General features: G+C 38.7%; 1 protein-coding gene across 1 annotated transcript in view; it reads right to left on the bottom strand.

Annotated features, from left to right (window-relative positions):
• ptprn2 (protein tyrosine phosphatase receptor type N2) overlaps positions 1 to 19,957 on the bottom strand; it is a 152,425-nt gene that overhangs the window by 36,087 nt on the left and 96,381 nt on the right. The window lies entirely within an intron of this gene.

Raw genomic sequence — 19,957 nt, forward strand, 5'->3', positions numbered from 1 at the left:
TTTGTCATGAAACAAAGCTCTCATAAAGGCAGGGGCAGAGATGCGAGGACGAAAAGTTTGGTTTGAAAGTCTGTCTGCTTGTATTCACAGTACACCGATGTCATTCTGGGATATTGTTAGTCGCTACACTGCACTTTGATTTTGCCCCCCAGACATAAAATTATACGTACACAGAGGTAGACTATAAAAGGTGACACTTTGCGCTCTTGTCTAAGCCTCTTTTAAAACATCACTTAAGGTGCAAAAAGTTGACAGCGAGGTGAACGTCTTTAAATGCATTGTGTCTGTGTGTGTGCGAGAGAGAGAGAGTGCGAGAGAGAGACCATGTGTTCCAATGGAAGATGTTCAAAGACCCAAAAAGGTCCCATTTCTGGGTTTTACTTGAAACATTTGAATTGCTGTGTCTCATGCTCATCACTTGCTCAGAGAGGAACCATTCAAAACCCGTGTGTGTGTCAGCCATGTCATTCTGGTATTTTCCCCAGATGAGCTTGTTCAAATAGGCCTCTTTCTTATGTGAATCCCAGCCCAGGCTTTACCAATGCCAAGTAGTTCAAAGCAGTAAACATCAAGGTAAATGCTATGCCTGTCATCCTGACTATATTCAAAGCACAGAGGCAAACCCACACACATGCACGTCAGCGCGCACTTCAAAATGAAATAGTGTTGTGGCGTCACAGCCTGGAGTATGAAATCACAGCACATCTGTGAAATTATAGAAAGTGTTGTAATCTATTATGATATAAGCAGAGTGATACATATTATGTCTTGATTTAAATGGATTATAAATACTGATCATGTACACATACACTACTGTATGGATTCCAATCGCTACAGGTGAGGGAGAATAAAAAAAATCCTGTAACTGTTTTAGTCGAAATAATATAACACAGAACCGTTTCTCGTCAGTCCCCCTGCACTCAGCTTTTTAAGGTACTTGGCAGGTAGGTTATTCTAGACTACTGGACAAGTTGAGACAATATGTGTGGATTTTGGCTGCCTCCCTGTGTCTTTCTAGACATCCCAGACTGACTCCAGGCTCTGAGATCAGGGCTTTGTGTGGGTCGTATGAAGGTTGCAAGACTCCTTGTTCTCCTCACAGATGAAGATGGTCACACCATGGACAGGAGGACACTCTGTAGCTTGTGTTGGCATTGCCATGAGTGGCTACGTATCCTCCTACTGTCTGAAAATTCTTTGGTGGTCTCGCTGCTTTGGCTCCATAAAGTACACTAAAAAAACTTCAAAACAAAACAAAAAAAATCTACCAAAATAAAATAAAAAATAAAATAATGTCACATTATTAAGGTATTAGTAAGGTGTTAGCGAGTTCTTAATTCATCATTTATACAGGATTACTCCTCCTTAGTATGCCACTTATAAATACAGGCATAATATTATGACTATGATAATGATTATTACTAGCAGTGATAACATTCTTCTTGAGTCTCTCTATGCTGTCTGTTATGTCTCATAATGGATGGCTGCCTCTTTCTGAGTTTGTTCTGTTGTGAAGGACTTCCTGTTAACTGGGAGTTCTTCCTTCCCATTGTTGCCAATTGTTGCCAAGTTATTGCTTATAAAGGATAATCTAATTGTTGGGGGTTTCCATTCTGTAGTGTAGGATCTTTACTTCACAAATTAACCTCCTAGGACCTGGCGTCCACATATGTGGACATCACATTTTGGGTTATTTAGACCAAAATATTCAATTTTGCTCTACAAGGGCCTGATATCCACTTACGAGGAGATTATACTGCTACTGTTCTATTGAAATTTTAAACGAATATCCTCATATGTGGCTCTCATTTTTCTTAGAAACAAAAATCAGGTTAAAAAAACCCAAATCTGGTAATTCTTTGCTTTTACGGGTCGCAATCAGCCCAAATATAAAAGAGAAATTAAAAATGCATGCCGTGGAAGAGTTCGGGTCTTAGGAGGTTAAAGAACAATGAGGCTACTTTTTTTTGAATAAATGAAATTAAAATGAACTGCACATAATTGGAAATGGTAACTATTAAGGTAACTAGTGTACTCATTTATTAGTGTATAGAAAAGCATGATTTCAGATGCAGTCTGAAGCTCTGTGTTTTGGCTTGTTCGCTTGCACTGTTTGTTCAATCAGCATTTAAATCTAATATTCATTAAACCTTTTGTATGTCGAGCGAAAGGCAAGTCAACATTGTGGATAATCACGATCTGATGGCACTAACTGTTTATCATACAAGTCAGATGGCAGATTACCTAAAATTGTCAGTAATCTTTGAGAAAATTGTCATTGATTTTAGAAAATGGTAAACAGAAGCAGCTTCTCCTTTCAAGGCTGCAGTCATTGATTTGTCTGCTGCAAGGACATGTGTTAATATCAGAGTTTGATTGCTGTAGTAAGCTAATTCAACTTACTATATTTTAATTATTGTATCACTAACACTGCTCTTTACAGTGTTCATATGAAAATGAAGACTCTGCAAGAGTTGCAAGTAACTGTTTTCTTTATATTTTTGTTCCAAGGAGCCAGACTCTTGTAATTAAAAAAGAGAGTAATAGTTCTTCAGGCTTTCAGGGGTCTGTCAAAGCTTTTCTTTCCTTCCTCTGACCATTTTCAGAGGATTTTGTTGTTGTTGTTTTTTGTTAAACTACTTAACACTGACCTATGGATCATTCAAGCATAAAATAAGCACCTACCCCAAGAGCTGAACCAGTGTTGTATTTACACATCACATACAACATACAACTGGATATACTACTTAAAGAAATTACAAGAAAGCGTGCCTAAGAGAGTTCAGGCTGAGTTGAATACTAAACGTGTTCATACCAAATATTGAGTTACAGAATTGCTAAAACTTGTTTTTGTGTTTACGTACTGCATTTGTACATGTCTCAGTTTAAATCACTGCACATATTTCCCATTTTCCTAGCAAAATATAAATGAATAAAGGGTGGGCCAAGACTACACAGTAATGTGTATTGTATTCTTAAAAATCTGTGCTAAAGCTGCATATCATAGTTAGCATTCTAATTATTTAATGGCACTGAAGTAATAATACAGCTTGGTTCTTGTATGATGTTAGCTTCAAAGCTAGTTAGCCTTAGAGCTACATGCTAATGATTACAGCTTACATTAAAGCACATACCACTATCAAATACTTTTGTTTAACTTTTGACCTTGTTTTTAGGTTTTTAAAAAAGGCTCCTCTCTAAGCTCTAAAGTTACAATATTTTTGTTTGTACACCAGTTTATTTGAATAGCTAGTTACTGCTAAGCTATGACTAGCTAAATCTGTCTGAATGGTCTCTTAAACTGAAGTGCAGCTTTACATTTAAGCTCTGATCTTCTTTTAAAAAGCTGGCTTGTTAATTCCAGACAAGACAAAGCTGTCAAGTGTCTGAGAAAGTTGAGCTGATTTATTTTAACTTTCTATTTTTTTTTTATTTGGTCAAGGTGCAGCTTTAATTCCCAACTGGTTGTAGCTGACAATAATGATCCTTTCTCCCTGCAGCTGTGATGACAATAGCAATATGTCTGACAAGGATGATTGTGTTTGCTAAAATGCCAGCCAGAATTAATTAAACAAGGTCACCAAATGGTGCTCGTTGCTAAAACTTACAAAAGTCTGCTTGGTATCAGTAAAGATGTTTGCACTGTGGCCCGAGACAAAGTAAATTATGCTCAGATTTGCATTAATCACAACGACAAGAATTATTTTCAAGATGTAATGAGCTTCTGACAGGGGATATTATAATACAGTAGGTGAAAAGTCATTAGACACCAAATAAAATGGCCATGCCCAGAGTGTGATCTGAGTTTGCTAAAACAGAAGCCAATCAGGAAAAGTAATTGAAGGTAATACTTCATTCTCTTGTGGCAAAAGATAAAAGAAGAGCCACCACTAAAAATCATCCGCAGTCAAAAAACAGTGGAGGAAAAAACACTGTGGTTTTAATTGTTTTGTTTGAATAGAATCCACACTACTTTTAGACTATTGTGTTCTCAGCAGGCTTTTTTTTTTTTATCTTGGAGGGAGATAAAACTGCAATTAATTTTGAAAGGGGCGAAAACAGTGAGACAATACATCAAGTCACACATGAGTGGTGGCAGGCAGGGATATGTGGGCTGCAGCGGAATAACAGAGGTAGTCAAAGGTAGCATTCATAATTGAAACCCCTGTCACAAGAGACTTAGTGGGCTGGGAACCTCTGATACTGAGACTGACAGTAAAGGGACAAAGGGAAGTGTTCAGAGGAGAGCACTGAGTGACTTCATAGGTTCAACAGGATGGGTTTCCTCCACACCTGAGTCCACCTACTATCTTAAAGCCCCTGAAACATTTTACTGCTCTATAGCTGCTGCACCATTGCACAGTGGTGCTCAGTTTCATAGTCCAAAGAGTTAAAATTCACCCACAATCTAAAAATAAGTTGAATTGTACTTTTCAGTAGATCACCCTTGAGCCAAAACCTGCACAACTAAACTTACTTTTCAGCTGAAATGTGTTTTCTCCCAGTAAGGTAGCATTATCGTGACTTTTGCAGTATGATGCAGTTTAAAAAGAAAGCTTACATTTGAAACACGAGGGAAATGCTGGATTTTCACAAAGTTCACTGGGGGTCAAGTCCTGTGTGGGATAGTTACTTTAAGAATGTTGTTTGGGCCAGAGGTCTTGAACATTTATCTGTTTTCAGGCTTGAGGAGACCTTGACAAAAAAAGAAAAAGAAAAAACAGATGAACAGGTTTTTAAATGATCTATCCTTGGAGTAAGCAATTCTTTGGATTCTTTAGAGGTGCCTGGTGCCTTTATCCTCTTAATTTCGCTGCAGGTGGTTAGCACGGATTTATACCGGTTAGTGCCGAGTAGTATAGATTTAAAATCCCAAAAAGAAGGAACGTTGTGGAGAAAAACGAAGAATTTAACAGTGTGTGAAAATTACTGATATGCCTGTTCCAAAACCAGCCTATTTCTTTTACTCTTTTTAAAGTTATTAGGGTGCTCAATACTTTTAAAAAATTTCTTATCAAAGAGAGCTACTTTCACTTTGATTCATTTGCACAAACACCCTTAGGACTCAAAGTGGCCTTCGAAGCTTTAAAGTTACTGTTTCCTAATAGTGCCCAAGGTACAAAGTAACAATATGCTCAGCTCCAAATCTTTGAAGGCGTACAGGGTGCCTGGTTTTAAAGAAACAAAGAAGGGAGAGAAAGTACCACTACTCTCTGATGAATGTATCTCACTATATTTGTTAAAGGCCAAGCTTAATAGTTTCCTAAAAGACCTAAACATGCTAATAGATATTTTAGATTTTAGATAGATGTGTTTTGCAGCTTTTTTAAGGTCAAATATTACTCATAATTTGGTGTGACACAAGAAGATGACAGGGATAGGGTGAGATGGAGGCAGTCAATCAGAGATCAATATAAGCTACAACTGTTTTTGCAGTCAACAACAAAGTGTTAGCAAGAACCATCGGAAATATGATGGCATAATTTGACATAATAACCATTTTTAGTTCATTTTCCCTAGTTTCTGTATAAATCTAACTTTACTTGAGGCTGACATGCACAAAGTGGTACCATAAACTATCAGAAACTACATTTATATATACATTTATACTGAAGAGTATTTGACTGTGTAAATGACCGCACTATACCCATAGTTAAACAAATGTTCACACTGTGGCCATCAGTGCACTTCAAACGAATCAAATCTGGCATGGTCTCAAACGCTACTGGGCCGCTCTTGAATATGGCGTCCCGAGCAAATGCCAGCACACTCAATGAAACCCTGGGCCTGTTTGTTTAATGGCATCCACGCCTGATAGAGCACAGACAGAGCAAACAAAGCAAGAAATAAACCAGGACAAGCATCCCAAAGTGAATAACCAGCCTTGACACTATTGGTCAGTTGAAGTGCAGGGCGTACTGGCAGGTGGTGAGAACGAGATCGGCCACCCACCCGGCCTGTGCACGTTGTGGCAATCGGCGCTTTTTTATGGTCACATTTCTGCCGTTTTGCCTGTCTGAAAGCAACAAAATAAATATTGTTTATAGTAAGTAGCCTCCCTAATACAATTAGATTTTAAATTGGCCCTTTGAGAATGCCTCTCAAGACTTTAGTAGACAATTATTCCTCTAGTTTAAATCGAATGAAAACAACGCACATTTCTGATCACGTTTGATTACGTTTATTGGACAACCAAAGCCTCGTGTCGCCGCCTGAGCTGGTGCTGGTGGACCCGCAGCATATTGAGGCCGCCTGCCTGAGCATACGCCCCGATGATCAGCTACAACTTGTATAAGTGAAGATATAGATGTAGAACCACAGGAGGCAGCGCGTGATGGGCTAAGGGTCATATCCCTGTAAATGCACAGAGCCACAGCCTCATAAATTCTCATCAGTGTCTTCATTAAACATTTTCCCCTGTTATCACCATGACAACAGCGGGCCAGCGTGTGCCCGCAGGGAGAGGCGTGTGTGTCTGTGTAACCCCGGGGGTGACTTTGGGGGGTAACTTGGCACAGACACCAACAGCCCATACCTCTCCTCTGGACTCGCTCTTAGTATAGGGACCGGGGGGGGGGGGGGGATTGTGGAGTGGCAGACAGCCAGGAAGGCTAGAGCTGTTCCACAGCGATCACACTTGACGGGCACTGGCTGTGTCTGGACTGGAGGCAAGCGCTCTGATTTCTCTCTTTAATTACTGCTAATCGGAGGAGCCACAGCCCATGCTAATGAAGCCACACCAATCAGCTGGGGGAAGAGTCATGGGCCTGGCGCTGCAAAACAATCCTCTGCACGGAGAGAGCTGACACTGCCTGCCCAGCACCGCAGCGTCCCTGTGTGTCTCGCTGTCTGTCTCGCTGTCTGTCTGTCTCGCAGCTCCGGCAGCTTTATACGAGGTGTCTGCCCTCGAGCCAAACCAAGCAGCACCGCTCGGCAAAAGAAACCTCTGTGAATCCCTAATGAGAGCACTGCCACAGCTGTAGTACGGTATCAGCCGCCTGTTTTCAGCTCACGTCTCCCACAGCTTCACACCAAAACCTCTGACAACAATGCGAAGTATGGCTGATAAGAAATTCTGAAGGCAAAATTAATTATGATTTATGCCAAGATTTTGATGGTTCTGTAACGTAATAATACAATTGACGGCTCATTATTATAAATGCATATAATCAATCTAGCCAATTTTCACCCACAAACATAATTACACTCTATGGCTTTTTTAGCGAGCCAGTGAGGACGTCTTTTTTCTCTTTCTTCAAAAGGAATAAAGTAATGAATAGTGACAGACATGTGATTGCATGTCTTTGCGGACCTGACTTGCAGAGATACTTCTGTCTTTTGTTATTTCCAGCATTAAAATGTAATTCCTTCTATTTGTCCTTCATATTGTTTAAGCTGTGAAAAATTACTTTGTCCTATATTGTTTTTTTTTAAAATTTGTTGTCCAAATGTCAGATAAAATACACAGAAATATACAGATATTAGATTAAACTCTAAGTATCTGTTATGAAAATCAAACTAGTATATCGTAATTATTATTAACTGCACATTACTGTTTGACATACTATATATTTTTCAGTTGTGAGCATGTAACTATTTTCATGTGTTACATGAATTATTTTGATATTTGGTATCAAACATACAGCCCGTAGACTAGAACAAGTCCCAAAGGATAGCTCGGAAAAAACAACAATAAAAGAAAATGTACTGCTCTTTCTGGTGTGATGCTGCCAGCACAAAACAGGAATGAAAATGTATAGAAAGTTTAAAGTAGATCTACTACTACTTAAAGTAGTTTCGCTCGAGAGCAGTAAGATAACATTGTTACCTCTATTATTACCTCAGTTTACAGGCTCAGTCTTTGTGCCTTAGCACAGTTAGGTCTTTAGGTTTTTGGACACTGATTTCATGTTTGTACACCATCACAGTGGCTTTTTTTAATCAAACAATCAATTATCTTGTTTTGTAAATAGATGGCTGATTGCACAGGGGCATACTTATAATATATTTTTAGTTATTAACACAAAAACTAGAAAGAAGAATATATATTGTATAGTTGTGGTCAGAAGTTTACATACGCTCATCGAGGGCAGGGATGTCATGGTAATTTAAGGATTTCTTTGAGCTGTTTTTTTTTTTTTTGCAAGGTGGAATGATTGCACAGCACACATTTTAATGGCTTTAGCAAAACAAGAATTGGGTGCAGAAGTTTATTTTGGATTTTCTCTTACAGCTGCACTAAAACCTGGTTAAGTTAAATGTCAACCAGTTGCCTTTGGACATCTGCAAGCTTCTGTAATAACTCTGGCTAGATATTTGATCACTCTACTTGGCATAATTGGCAGAGTTCATTTAAACTGGTTTGTTTCCTGTCACAGAAATGGGATTTTGAGCACACTGCACAAATTTCCGATAGGATCTGAGGTCAGGGTTTGGGAATGACCATTTCAGAAGCTTAAGGGAGCGCTTCTAAACAACTGCAGATTTCACGATCAGTTCAAAGACTTGAACACAGATATTCTGATGTTATTCTGATATGCCACTACTTTGCCAAGGTCTGGAAGAAGACCACAAGTGTTATGCTAAGAGGAAATTGATTAGGATTTTCAGGAACTACCAAGGGTCAAGCTCGCCGTGAACTGGAAACTGTCGGAACACTGGCAAAGTCCAGAGTGAAGCAAGTTTTCAGCATGGCCGTGAACTGAGAGGGTGCCGACCAAAAAAGAAGCCCCTGCTCCAAAATCAGCACCTTCAAGCTTGACTGAAATTTTCACCTGCCCACATGGACAAGCCAAATGCCTTCCAAAGAAAATATTTTTGGACAGATGAGACAAAGATTGAGATATTTGGCCACAACAAGATAAGAGGTATGTTTTGGAGTAAAGGTAAGGTTCTCAAACCTAAGAACACTGTACCTGGTGTCGAGCACGGTGGTAGTAGCATCATGCTCTGGAAATGTTTTGGTGCCAGTAGTACTGGTACACTGCAAAGAAGATGAAATAATGAAGGAGGACTAACTGCAAATTCTTTAACTTCAACTCAAATCAACAGTTAGATGGTTGAACCTTGGCCACGATTGGGTATTCAAACAGGAGAATAATCCCAAACACATATCAACATTGTTTTTGTAAAGCAGGCTAACATTAAGCTTCAGCAATGACCTTCCCAAAGTCCCAACCTCAACCCTTTTTGTGGACAATGCTTAAAAGCCAGTGCGTGCCAGGAAACCAACCAGTTAAATCAATTCGACCAATTCTGTCAACAACAGTGGTCAAATATTCAACCAGAAATGTTCCAGAAACTTGTTGATGACTACCAAAAGCAGGTACAACTTGCTAAGGGACATTTAACCGAATATTAGTGGGGGCAAGTCATAGCATAGATTACACAGACACGGAAGGAGACGGAGGTTTTAACAGAAAGCGACCCCTTTATTGAGCCAGTAACTGAAGGCTGACCTAAACACACATGACGTAAATGAAACCATGAAACCAAGAAACACAGAATATTCAAACACTATAAAGTCCAGAAATCTCGAAACACTGGGTCAGTGATCCAGAACAACGACTGGGTGCATGTATGCATTTGAGCCTGTGTCGATTAGAGAAAATCCAAAATAAATTAAAACTTGTTCACGCAATTCTTACTTTTGCCCAAATTACCTTGATATTCGTGCCCATGATGAATGTTTGTAAACTTCTTACAGCAACTGTTGGCCACTGTGGTCTGGTCGAGTTTAGTTCGACTATAAATGGCCCAGTTTAATTCTTCCGTTGTTGCCCATATGACAAAGGCTTTATAGATGAAATACTTGCTGCAGGTATCTACCACAACCTGCTGTGTATTTTCCTCCAGCACCTGACAGGACAAGCCTGCACGTAAATGTAAACAGGCATCTTGGCAGCCATATACAGACGAACATGGCTGCCAACAAGCCAACTGTGATATGTAAAGCAAAAATCCCATCACAGCAGGACTCTTCTTGAGTTCACAGACGACTCTCAGCATCTGATCTTTGCCGCTGCCTTTTACCTACACGTGTCTGCTGTGCAATGATTGCATCACATATTTGGATGAAAGATAACATATATTACTCCAAACACATTAAAGAAAGGCCTTCAGTTTGTGGCTAAAGGGCCTAATTAGACTCAGATATTGAATGCTATCAGATTAATATTTATTCATGAAAATTAAATAGCTGGCAGAGATCAAGCAAGAAAAAAAATGCATGCAGGTACAGTCTTAATTTAAATTATGTAAATTGTTATTGGCCCAAGAAAACCACGCCTCAGAATTATTTAGAATTTTCATTAAAAACAACAAAAACAATAAAAACAATGTAAGGATTAAGGAGAATATTTATTATCTCAACTTAAAACCTATACACCTCTCTAAACATTGCTTTAAACAAGGCTTTGTATTATTATGATTATTGTACATTACTTTAAATTCAGAATTTCAGACATGTCCAAACATAGAATATTCATAATTTAAACATTTATCATTATGTCTGAACACTGCAAGGTCAATGCAGCATACTCTTTTTGAGCAGTGAGCAGAACTGGTAGATGTTGTGAAGCCACTCTGCACCAGACTGGTCTAGTTTCATTTCATGGTTTATCACCACAGATGGAAGATATTCATACATCCTCCCAAGTCAAGGTCATCATATAAAAGACCATAACAGCTCATCAAGCAATTTAGTTGACCTTGCCATGCAGAAAGCAACTAGCAGTTACAGCAGGATTCACAATTACACTCAATTAAAGTCAATAAAAGATGATATGACAGTTGATTGCATTTAATTTACTGAGAGCAATGCGGTTTTCGTGTTTTGCGCCCACTGAGCAATAATTATTCGACCGCACAGCTATCATAAATTGTGGTGTTTGCTAAAAACATGCCACATTAATGTTTTAAGATGAAACTATATTCATGAAACTATATGCACATATTTATATCTTTAAGATATTATATTTTAATGTTACTTACAGTCCTGTAACTGGAACTTTTATCTTCCTTTTTGGACAACTAGAGACTGTAAGACCAAAAAAACTCCAATACTGTGAAACAAATACTGCAGCCCTAATTTTGCTGTAATGTTAAAGAGATTACCACGGGCCACTGGTTAGCCTGCAGCAAGGGCCTTTCCTGCTGCTGTCAGTGCTAAGGTGCCAGATGCGTTAGGCAAGTAACCACATGATAAATGGCAGAAGGTGAGAGCTCTGTGGCCGGGACCTGGAGCACCCTCTCCCTGCATCCTGCTGCCAGTCCCTTGGCATGCGGCTTGTCAGGCCAAATGGCAGCCACATCCTCCTTTCAATGTTGACATTTAAAACCTCTGCCATGCTATCCAGCTGTGGACACCGCAGGCCTAACCCCCCATGTCTCCTCAGCCTCTCCCAGACACCCAGCCCTCAACCCAACAGTTGCCGCTCCCAGACAGCAGTCAACTAATTTCCATAAACGGTCAAAGCGTTGGTTCAAATAACTGGAATTTTTAAAAAATTAAAGGGAAGAATGTTCTCATAGTGAAAGATGCAGATTATTTTCCTTGTGCTTTAAAACGTGCAGAATATTATTTTGGTTCTCAGGTATGCTGCAGGAGTCCTTTTTAATGTCACCTGTGTGTTGTTTGTGAAACATTGTTAAGCTTCTAATTATGCTGTGTAGTACAACTAACTTGGTTTGAGCTTCATAACATAGAGAACGAAACATATAAAACATCTTCAAGATGGAAATATAGTGAAGATGGTATGGCTTTGCCTTGGGCATGCAGGTAGCACGCTAACATTAGCATCTTTAAAACAACCCCATCTGACATATTAAAAAGTCTTCCAGTCACATTTTTAAAACCAAAGTTGGCTGCAAGAGGAATAAAAGTACTCACAGAAGCAGCCTTTAGAAATTAATTCACAAGCACCAGGCCTCTCCTTTAGTAAGATCTAGGAGGGTAGTTGAGCGTAATCACCACCATATTGGGAATAAACTGTAGTGAAGCGGCAGGGCGTACAGTGATTATTGCTTCTTAAAATCTGCATCTGCGTGGATACCAATGTAAGAGTTGTAGGGGCATCTATCAGCTGAGGTCTCGATATAATTTTCAACTTTTTAGGTGGAAACAGTCAAAAGATACCAACAACAGTTTTAGAGTCTTTTGGTGGAGATTATTAATTCTGGTTCTTATTTAAAGGAGAAGAAACACAACTCTGTGGTGGTTATATTTTATTATTAATAACGTGCCCTATTCCTCCTGTGCTTCTAGTCTGTAGGAAACTGTCCAGGAGTAGGTACTGTCCATGCTCCTAAAGGTACGCTTTAGGAGCATGTATACCTTTGAGGTAACCGAATGCACTCCAGTGATCAGATTCAGATAGATTTGCATTAGGGCATAATAAAAGAAATCAGGTTGTAAAATAAGTAAAAATGAACTCAGATGAAGAATAAAACATACCATAATAAATTTTGATTAAATATATTTAGGAAAAAATAAGTCAAAAATACAGTACCAGTGTGTGAAAAACTAAGTATAGTGGAACCCCCGACTTATGAAATTAATTCGTTCGCGAGGGTCTTTCGTAAGTCGAAAATTTTCACAAGTCGAAGCACCTATTGCACGTTTTGAGTGAGGCGAGGCTGAATGATAGGCTATAGGCCAATTGCTAACTAGAACAACAATACATCGTTCAAGTGAAACAGCGAAGCGCAAGTACGGAAGCCAAGGGGTTGTCACATGATTCAGAAGGCATTGTGGGCATTGTAGGCTCAGCCAAACAGAGCCGGCAGATTTCATTACTTGGGCATTTTGCTGTAACACGGACAGAAATATTGCCGTTCAGCGCCTTCGTAACTTGAATTTTTCATGAAACGGGGTATTCGTAAGTCGGTGTTCCACTGTACACCCCATTATTTGATAGCTTTTACCTTCTGGATGACTATATTAGTCTCTTACATCATTTGGCCTCTTGCTTCTGTTCATTTGTTTATTCAAAGCATCCTTGTGGTCTCATCACATCATTTTTATTAGGTTGAGGTCTGGACTTCAACACACTGAAGTCATTGCAACAGCTTGATTCTTTATTTTTCAGTCGTTCTATTCTAGATTTGCTGCTGTTTGGACCAAGCATTAGCTGTTGGATAGATTTCCACACATTTGACTCAGAGGAGTTTATGTTGGACTCAATGACTCCAAGGTGTCAAGGTCCTGTAGCAGCAAACAAGTCAAAATCATAACCCCTCTACCACCGTGCTTTACAGTTTGTAAAGGTGTTTGTGGTGATATAAACACTAAACATGGGACTGTGCATTATGGCTGAACATCTTCATTTTGTTCTGATCTAGCAGCAAACTAACACAAATTTCAGATTTTATAGGGATGCTCACACTTGCTGATGATAAATTAATCAAGCAAATTTAATTAGCAGCACCAGTAATTCCTGTGAATGCAGTACTTTAAATTATTTTTCACACACTGCTTCTGCATTTGACTTGATTATTGTTAAATAAATAATGGCATGCCATAATATATAATGTGTCATTGTTCATCATCTAGGTAGTTTTTTACTTGTTTTATTACATGGTAAGGACACGACACATAAAACCTTAGAAATGAAAGAGGGCGTACTTTCTTTTTCTCTCAACTGCATGGGTTTTACGAGTATGATTATACGTTTTTTTTATGTTCAGTGTATCCTCATATATGTAAACAGGTTTTTGTGTTTATTCAGGGCTGGCAAAAGTAGCAGACGTCACTGCACGGTGGTGAAAACGATGGCAGTATGATCTGTGAAAACGTAAGAAAATCAGTAAAATTTGTGAAATAAGGTGAATCACTCACACTCAAAGTACAAGTGCTGTAAAATTAATTAGTAGCACTCCATGAAAGAAACTGGAACTGAAACAGTGCCAGGGCTAATGGTTGTGAAGCAGCAGTGTTACTGAGTGAACAATTCCTAACAGTGTAAGGTTTTTCATGAGTGCATTTTTTCCCTTTAATTTTATCTAAACCCTCATAATACCTCCAAGGCCACCCCGACCTTGTTATTTCTCTTCCAAGAAGAGATGAGTACACCAGAAAAAAAATCTCTTATTTAATACCTTACCTAAGGTGAAAGAATTGCCCTTCAACAAGCAGAGTAAAAATACCACTGTCAACTACACACAGTAACCGTGCCTCTCTTTAACAAAGGCAGCAGAACATAAAAGAAGTGAAAGGTAGGAGAGTAAATACTTTACATTCTGATACTCATTAAAAACAGACAAGTCTACCCTTACCCGAGGGAGAGCACACGTCATGATATAGAGAGAGGCAAATACCAAACTGCATGGCTTGGTATCAAAGGCATTTCTGCAGTCCAAAGGTCAGGTGATGGTAAAAGGTTGCCGGGAAACGGGGCTGCTGGACGGGCTTTCATCAGTGGGAGGCAGCTGGAGTCTCCAAAGAGGCAGTGCTACACGGGGCTGCAGGCTCAGTGGGGCTGCTCCGATATGACATTTCACATCCAGATCTGCCACAGTAATGGCATTTTAGCCACTTTTAAAACAGCCAGATTGGCCTTCCTGCACTGTTGAAATTTTTATAGGCAGCAATTTTTGATTGTTTGGGTTTATTACAGTCTCTAAAGAAGATAGGATAGGTTGTCAATGTAGAAAAAGGCAATTGAAGGCCAATGTGGAATTGATTGGCTGATGGAAAGACATACTTACAGGCCACACAATATGCACACTATACAAGACGTGCATAGGCACAGCATGTACTCCAAAGTGCAACTTAGCCACTCTCATTTCCCTGGAGGAGCTACAGTCATGCTTAAATAAGAATAAAAGATCCCAAAATTAACATAAAAATGTATTTTCCCCATCTTGTGATTTTTACAGCTCGAAAAACCAACGTGGGAAAATATGTTTTGAAGTAAAGCATATTCCCATGCCGTTACAAGATCAATTTGTAGAGCTCTTGTCACAGTTATTTATTTATTTCAGCCAGGGTATCTCTTCTCTCTGGTAGGAAATGGTCAGTGTAGTTTTCCTTTGAAGTCTCAGCTGAAATTATTTGTCCCATTCCCTCTGAGAAATTGCAGTCACTGCTGGTTGCACATGGTATTTGTTGTTAAGTGGAATGTGCTACAATATTCAAGCTTTGTTAGATTAAAGGAAAGCAAAATGCACTGATTTTCCTTCATATCAAAAAACATGGGAATAAATATTCATGTGGAAAGAGAGTTCCGCCAAAACAAAATGCAAATTTACAGTGATTATCTCTGAGCTAAGAAGTTATTGGAGCCAGTTGAGTGCATTAAGATGTAGTGTTTGCTGCTCAAGTTTCAGCTGTCTTGTATCTGGATGTAACAGTGATGCATTAAATCAAACGTCATTTATAAGACATGAAGATTAACACAAGACTTAAGTTACCCTGTAAGTGTGTAGATGCTAACTGCTGACCTGAACATGCTAACATGCTCATGTTATCCAGGCTACTTCTGTACTTGCAATCAATTTTAAATAAAAAAAATGTCTTATGCATTACCATGTTACCTTTTGATAACCTAAAAAGTTTAAGTATTTACTCTGTATATTTTTCTGTATAACGCAGGGACCATCACCGAACTATTAACTAAGTGGTTAAGTATACATTGTCAGCACATGATGCTAATGCTAGCAAGCTAGCCAAGAGCTGGTAATTTTTTACGCACTAATGTTAAATTTCCTGTTCTGTTGTCTTGCTGCCTTTACTAAAGTTCAGATTATTAGGCTAGTATGAGTGTTCAGAGTATATGTAAGCTAATAAAATAATATTTATTTATAGACTTGTGACTAGATAGTGGTAGGTCTAGTCTTAGACCCAGATAAATCGTAGGAAAGACTTGGAAATCTGTCAAAAACCTTTTTTTTTTAAACAAAAAAAAAGACAAACAATATTGTTATTTTTAGGTAAATAAAAAACTTTTGTTTATACCCAAATTTGGGTATAACACTAGGCTTCTCTGATAAGCAAGAAATTAATCAAGCATAACATTCACTAAAACTAATTTTTCTGTTTAGGTATGCAAGCAAATAACTGTCATTTAATCTTAATTAAAAATTATAATTTTATTATTATTATTATTGTAGCTTTTTTGTGAAATAGCAATTTGGAAAATAAATCATGCAAAATAACAATAATCATATTTTTGGAAGTAAAACTTTAATTATTTAAGATATTTAAAGCTTTTAAAGAGCTTGCATATACTAGTGGTTATGACAGAAACAAAAAATAATAATTTTTGTTAAATAAAATATTTTTGTTAGAACCACTACAGTTAATTTAGGTCAGCTGTGGCACAAACCTTACATTTTGGGGTTGGCAAGCCAGTGCAAAAGTTGCAAAAGTTAGTTTAGTGTCATAAAATGTATTGATAAGAACAAATGACCTTCAAGACTGACAAGGTTGTGAAAGGTTTTGCAGGTTTGTGGTGCGATTTTCTGGTGGTTACACAGAGAAAGCTGCAAACATGCCGCCATGTCTGAATTATGATAAAGATAAGCTAAGTAGCCAATAAAAAAATGCCACTGTAAGCTATTTTGCCATTGTTAAGCTGAATTTCAGCACAAATTATGTTGCGTGATCAGTTGCAGTTCTTTTATTTTCCATTTCCTCAACTCCAAATGGATTGTTGTCTTTTAACACTAAATGTTTGAACACTATAACAATAATTTAAAGTTCCAGTCTATTGCTTAACTTGTATGATTAACTTGTAAGACTGTTTAATAGGGTTGCACGACTAGGTCCATATCTGACTAATGGTACTATTCAACCACACATTCAAAGAGATGTCGAAAATTTAAAAGAAAAAGACTGAAACTGAAACGACAACACAAACATGAATAATTTAAAATATTCAGCCGTGGCACAATAATCTATTTGTTAAGGAAAATTATAAATTAATTTAATAATAAAACTATCAAACCCATTCAAACTGATCAAAGAAGTTACATCGATGCTGCTGACTGGCCAAACTTGAACTCGAAATTACACATTCAGCTGTTAATGGTGACTATCCAAAGTATCATATAGTATTTTTCCTTTTTCTTTTCTTTTTCTTTTTTTTTTTTTTACAGGAAGTCTGTCAGAAAATTCTCATGTAGCATTAATTATGGTTCAGGATATTGGAAGGAAAGCCTTCAAATCCATTGTGAGGGGTCATCATTACACATGACCTTTCTATGCAATGAGTTTTGCCTCTGTGCCTTAGCACTTATTCATTTCATTAGAAATATATCGTGGTCTCTCAGACATCATACGATGATGGCATTCTCCCGCTGGGCGTCTAGACTGACACGAGAGGATATAACCTCTTAATATCTACTTATTAAATAAAAACAAAATGGAAAAAACATGTAAAAACACAGGTGCAAATAAAGAGTCAGACATCTGAAGAGTATGCAGAAAAAAAGTGCAGAATTGAGCCCTAAACAGTGGTGAGAGGTTGTGTAAGGCCACTTCATTAATACACCCCTTTACTGTAAAAAACACATAAACAACACACACATCCTCGGCGCAGAGACTCCCTGTCTGCCATATGTGATTTACATTTAGTGGTTGAATAATCAGTTGACACGTAGCTCAGGGAATTCTCTGCTTAATGAGCACCTCTTCACATAAGCAGTTTGCCAGAGTTATTTGGAACATGAGACCGCTGTCAAAATGTCAATGAATCTCAATTTAACTACCAACTTAATCACATGGGGATCATCTAATGCAGGCAGGATGAATGTGGAGCTACGTCCTTGGTGCGTTTTCTTATAAACACTGGCACAAGTAGAACAGAAAACTGGGAAAACATGATTAGAACGTTTCACATGTCATTAGGCATTAATTGCGAATGATTGTTTTGAGAAATTTCTAATTAAGCAGGTATACTGGGGATATTTAACTTTATTTAAGAAAATGTTGATATGGAGCCCTGTGCTGCATTTTTTCTCAGCTCCTCTTTGGATGGGTGTTAATTATGTCAGCTGTCAGAACTGTTATTTCCTCGCAATTTTTAAAAAAATATTATTTTTTTCTTGATGAAAGCTTCTGCATACTCGTATCATATGATGCGAACTCTTTAATTGCGATTTACGTTTTTGATCAGATCCTAATTGACTGAGAAATACTTCTTACAGGGAACCCTTAAAAAATTAACTAATGCCTGACAAGCAGTAAGATTTAGTCATCGTTCGCTCAATTTTTCAAAAGACTGGAAGTTACTATTTTCAAGCCTTAGATTTGTATTTTGACCTTACATCTGGCAAGCAATCGCTTCTAAAAAACATTCTCAGCCTCCCTTTTATTCCCCTGCCTCTCCCTACTGGTACCAGTCATGCTGTGTCTACGGCTGTCAGCAAAAGCAACCCCTTTTCATGGTGTCTGGTCGCTGCCAGCTTTGGGTGTGACTCACCTCCTGCGCAGAGGAAGAAGATACGAGGAGGCGGGTGGTGATGGGGGGATGGATGGTCACACAGCTCTGTGTGCCTTCTAGGAACGATGATGTTAGCGGAGCCAGTACGTGGTACGATCTGTCGGGGTTTATTTTCTACACTTAGAGTAGTAAGAGTCTGAAAATAACGTGGATGTGTTCGCTCTGTATGGTTTCAGCGTGGCATGAATATAGACGGCGGAGTCGGTACGAGCTCGACCACGTCAACCGTGAATTTTTTTCCACTTTGCTTCTTTTCTTCCTTTCAGTTTTTCACACATTTACAGGCTCATAAATTGCTGTGAGGAAACCTCTATTTGCCTGTTGGGTTTTCACGAGCGTGCATCTCCCACTCGGGAAACAGCTGTTAATAAGAAAGATACTCAGAAAAGAATACACTTGCATACACTGTGTAAGAAAACCAAGGTAATCATTTCCTGCCCCCCCCCCCCGCCTTCCTTGGTAAGCCAACTTCTATGCGATCTATAATGCAGTAGATATTGCTCGGCCTATTGATTGATGTCTCCTTCCTCCACTTTGACATTTGCTTATCCTCGTCCGCATCTACTGCTATTGACGTTCGCGCTATCTGGACATCTTCCTAAGCTGTTTTGTCATTTGTCACCTCTTAAATAAAAACGGAGGCGGGTGGGAGTTGTCAGTGATAAGACTTAATGATACCAACCGCTGTGATGGGTTTATACAAGCTGAAGGAAAGAATATCGTGGAGACGAGTGGTACCGCTTAATTTTCAGCTCTATACCTCTTATGGTTTCACGGAGCAATTTTACCCAGCCTGTTTCTATTTCTGTCACTAATAAGCAGACTAAAGACGACCCTCTTTGCAACCTCTAGCACACATTCACTCATAACTGTGGTCAATTTAGTGCAAATTTACTGAAAGCGGGCTTTCGGTTTAACACCTTTTCAACTAATGTATTTGAAGGGCCCACTCCACAGGCTCTCCTGTCAAAAGCTACTATTTTCCCCAACTTACCCTCAACTCTCCACTTCCAGGATGCAAACTGGTGAGATCAACACATCCACATTAGAGCATCACTGATAAAAAAAAACCCCCAAAAACACCCTCTGAGTGAGTTTTCAGGATTTATACTTTGCCAAATCACGATTTGTATTAAATGCTGTGCTTCCTTTACCTGAATTTCAAACAGTCTTGCGCTGATTTTCTCCCCATGAGGTGGAAGACAGATCCTTCCTTTCCTCCCTCCCTCTTTCCATCCTTCCCTCCCTCACCCTGGCTCCTGCGGAGAGGCTATTATTGCAGCTAATTATCTACAAATAGGCCCAATATGACAAACACAGCCCTGTACCAGTGCTAGCCGAGTGCAGGAATCAGTCTAAGTGAGAATAAGAATAAAAAGGAGGCGAGGAGAGGCGGACAATGAATAGGTCAAAAGTTACGGAGAAGAAAAAAAAATAGCAAAAATAATAATAAAAAATGAATCAGACATAATTGAGATGAACATGATGAAGACACAATGTGGAATGAGATGAGA

The sequence above is a fragment of the Maylandia zebra genome, linkage group LG9 (assembly GCF_041146795.1).
Source record: "Maylandia zebra isolate NMK-2024a linkage group LG9, Mzebra_GT3a, whole genome shotgun sequence".
In the NCBI taxonomy this organism is placed as follows: domain Eukaryota; kingdom Metazoa; phylum Chordata; class Actinopteri; order Cichliformes; family Cichlidae; genus Maylandia; species Maylandia zebra.